Consider the following 4,226-nt stretch of genomic DNA (forward strand, 5'->3'; position numbering starts at 1 on the left):
GTTTTGTGCCGCCAGGAGGCGCAAAGTCAAAGTCAAATTGGAATTATATCCTTCCTTCGAGACAACCGAACTTGCTATGCCTCCTAAATGTGAATCGGAAATACAAAAATACCGGCTACAGCAAAGACCTATGGCTATTCCAAATGGCACGTAAACCCCATTGTTTTAGTGGTTTGTCCACTAATGTCCATTATTGAGGACCAAGTACGTGCCCTTAATCGGCAGCGTGTGCCGGGAACAGTGCAGGAGTGGACGACCAAATCGACCAGGGTAAATACTGGCTGGTGTTCGGGTCACCGGAGACGCTTGTGGGGAATGAACGTTGGATTAAGTGGTAAGTCAAATGATCTGATCTTCACTGTTTTATCTGCCGCTTACGTGACGTGACAGGGGCTACTGTTTCATATGATCTAACGAGTGGTGGTCACTGCTGTTTTCAAGTCCAATTGATCGCCAAATGCGAGGGGAGCACACAAACAAGAACAACTCCGTTATAATCCCATACAAAGAGCAAATTGACTGGCTTAATGCACAAAGAAAACAACACATTTCGAGTAGTCTTCCCTTGTACACATACTGTAAACAGTACTGTATATTCTCGAAGTCAACTTCCTTTGACTGGGTAGAGCAGACAGGAGGGTCGACCAAAGCAGACCCTGGTCCCCCAAGTCAAATTCTACGTATGTCTGCTCTACCCATTTCATAACAGGTGAGAATAAGGAACACATATTTATATAGTAAATTAAGTTGTATTGGCTGTGAGGCTGTAAACAGCAGATGTTAGCTGCTAGCTGATTGATTGATTAGCTAGCAGTCTCTGCTAGCTACTTCCCCATAATAGTCCATTCTCAGTGTAGCCTACATGCCTTTTTCATTTTTATATGTTACTAGTATACTATTTATCAATCACATTCAGTGTTGTTGTCCTTGCTCTAAGGACTTGTTATTGAATAGTCGTATTGCTTGTAATATACATGTCATATGTATATACTCTCTGTCAGGATCTATGGGGTAACAGTACTGTATATTTGCATATCATATTATGTCACAAATGTAACAGTACTATATACCTGTATGTCATGTATGTCCCTATGCCATAAATGTCATGTATGTTGAGTATGTCACAAATGTCACTATGAATTGAAAATGGGGGACCCTGATGTAAACAAGACGAAAGTCTCTCTGGTCTGCATCCCCTTAACAATTGTGTGTATTGAGCCGTACTGTATTGTATCCATTCTGCAATCTGTTAATAACGTTTTCATTCATTCATTCATTCATTCATTCAGGTGCAAATGTCAACGACCAAACACACCCAGACTACATTCCATCTGTATTCCCTTCAACATCACAGTCTACACCATCTACGTCAACGAACATCAGTCGCCATGAGCAGCGTGCAAAAGCAGACCCTGGTCCCCCAAGTCAAATTCTACGTATGTCTGCTCTACCCATTTCATAACAGGTGAGAATAAGGAACACATATTTATATAGTAAATTAAGTTGTATTGGCTGTGAGGCTGTAAACAGCAGATGTTAGCTGCTAGCTGATTGATTGATTAGCTAGCAGTCTCTGCTAGCTACTTCCCCATAATAGTCCATTCTCAGTGTAGCCTACATGCCTTTTTCATTTTTATATGTTACTAGTATACTATTTATCAATCACATTCAGTGTTGTTGTCCTTGCTCTAAGGACTTGTTATTGAATAGTCGTATTGCTTGTAATATACATGTCATATGTATATACTCTCTGTCAGGATCTATGGGGTAACAGTACTGTATATTTGCATATCATATTATGTCACAAATGTAACAGTACTATATACCTGTATGTCATGTATGTCCCTATGCCATAAATGTCATGATGTCATGTATGTTGAGTATGTCACAAATGTCACTATGAATTGAAAATGGGGGACCCTGATGTAAACAAGACGAAAGTCTCTCTGGTCTGCATCCCCTTAACAATTGTGTGTATTGAGCCGTACTGTATTGTATCCATTCTGCAATCTGTTAATAACGTTTTCATTCATTCATTCATTCATTCATTCATTCATTCATTCATTCATTCATTCATTCATTCATTCATTCAGGTGCAAAGGTCAATGACCAAACACACCCAGACTACATTCCATCTGTATTCCCTTCAACATCACAGTCTACACCATCTACGTCAACGAACATCAGTCGCCATGAGCGGCGTGCAAAAAGGAACTCCTCTTCATACCATCGTAAGTGATATCATCTAGTTTTCAGTTATGTGCCAAAATCAATGGGTTCCTAAATTGCAGTTTCTTATTAGTATGGTTTTTATTTCATTTAAAGTGACTCCCCACAAGAGGACTAAACGTTGCAGCCAAGACATCCAAGTTGAGGCAGCAGCCCAAGTTGAGGAAGCAGCCACACCTCCCATCACTGAGCAGTCTCTGTTTGACGAGATGCAGTCTCTCAGAGAGGAGAGGGATGCAGCCAAGGAGGATGGTGACCAACAGAGAACCAAGGTCGAGTCAAGCTCCTTGACCGCTTCATCTGTGGACATCAATTGGCAGGCCTACAATTTCAACATGCACAACAATGCATGTAAAAAATGCTTATTTTTTTTATATACAAAAATACAAAAGTGCTATTTCAAGTTTCAACATGCACAACAATGCATAACATATGCATAACAGCAGCATTGGCAGACCTACATTTTCTCCAAGAAGGAAGCCATAACATAAAACTTCAAAAGGGCTAAAAACTAAATTACAAACATCACAAAACAAACTGGTCAGACTACTGCTTGACCTTACTCCTAGAACGCACCTCACCCCTGCCCACTTTGACAACTTAGGATGGCTTAGAGTAGACGACAGAGTACAGCAACTTAGTTAGGGTTAGACTTCTTTTTCTTTTTTCTGCACTCCGGGCAATACCATGTCTTGCTTTTCGGTAGCCTTTTGAGGTTTAGACACCTGGGATGGAACCAGTCATCACAGGTGTCACAGCCAACCATGCTCTCTGATTCTGTTGTTGTTTTACACAAGCAGTAGACTGGAGTGCTTGTGCTGCTGGTTGCCTGTTGCTCCTGTTGGGTGGGTAACACTGGTAAATTTGTGGCAACATTCTTTTTATTATTTATTTTTTATTTAAAAAATATTATTTTGTATAACTCACCCTGCCATACAGTCACAGTGACCTGCAACCACCTTTCCCGTGCCATCTAAGGCCACCCAAGGATGATGTGGATCATCATTCACTCTGTAGGATGGTCTGACATCCGCCCGCAACAAGGTGCACCTTGTCAGTTTCCGGTGGAACACGGTTTCTACCCAACCAGAGACAAAGAAGCGGTATGCCTCTAAAGACTTATAGTTCTCCATGGCTTCTGATGAGAATACACCTGAAATAATAATGTAACTCTGGCCTGATCAATATTCTTCAGTTTTTTATCTTATCTTATCTCCTATCGGTACTGTTGTCATTATGAATTGAAAATGGGGGACCCTGATGTAAACAAGACGAAAGTCTTCCTCTGGTCTGCATCCCCTTAACAATTGTGTGTATTGAGCTGTACTGTATTGTACCCATTTTGCAATCTGTTAATACAATTTCCATTAAATTACTGTATCTATGGAGGACAAACATGTCATGTCCAAATGTCATATCTAGCTACAGGCTATTCAATGGCACATTTTCATATTATTCCTTGCACAGGGCTTAATATTTCTCTTTTCTAACAGAGAATTGAAATAAAATATCCCTATAGGCCGTAAAGTGAATGCTGTATCGTTTCACCCCTTTTTTTAAGTTTTAAATAGACAATAATAAAAATAGTAGATGTAAACAAGACGAAAGTCTTTCTCTGGTCAGTATTGTACCCATTGTAGTGGAATATACTATGGAATATATTACATTGGATGCCATTTTGTCACAGGAAAGATTAGCCTCTAGGATGGAACTGTGACCGTACTGTGACTGTGACCGACACCTCCCTGCCCCCTCTCCTTGATGAGGTGTTAATAGGTGGGTAGGTGGGGTGGGGGGCTGTACATTGATGGTGAGGGGGGGGGGGGGGGTTGTCTCAACACTGTTTTTTTCAAGTCAGGTCAAGTCAGCTTTATTTGAACTCTGCAGAGGAAGGATGAACTTTGCAATGTACAAACGTCTTTCTCTGGTCTGCATCCCCTTAACAATTGTGTGTATTGACTGTAGTTTACCCATTCTGCAATGGTAATAAAATTCTC

At 40.7% G+C, this 4,226-nt stretch overlaps 1 long non-coding RNA gene across 1 annotated transcript; it reads left to right on the forward strand.

The window, feature by feature from the left end:
* Positions 1-311: 311 nt before the first annotated feature.
* On the forward strand, positions 312-2,809 carry LOC311232434. The gene is made up of 3 exons (XR_014619951.1): positions 312-334; positions 2,094-2,231; positions 2,326-2,809. It is a non-coding gene; the product is annotated as an uncharacterized lncRNA (long non-coding RNA).
* Positions 2,810-4,226: the final 1,417 nt, after the last annotated feature.

Source organism: Notolepis coatsorum (genome assembly GCF_963971535.1).
Source record: "Notolepis coatsorum genome assembly, chromosome: 7".
NCBI lineage: Eukaryota > Metazoa > Chordata > Actinopteri > Aulopiformes > Paralepididae > Notolepis > Notolepis coatsorum.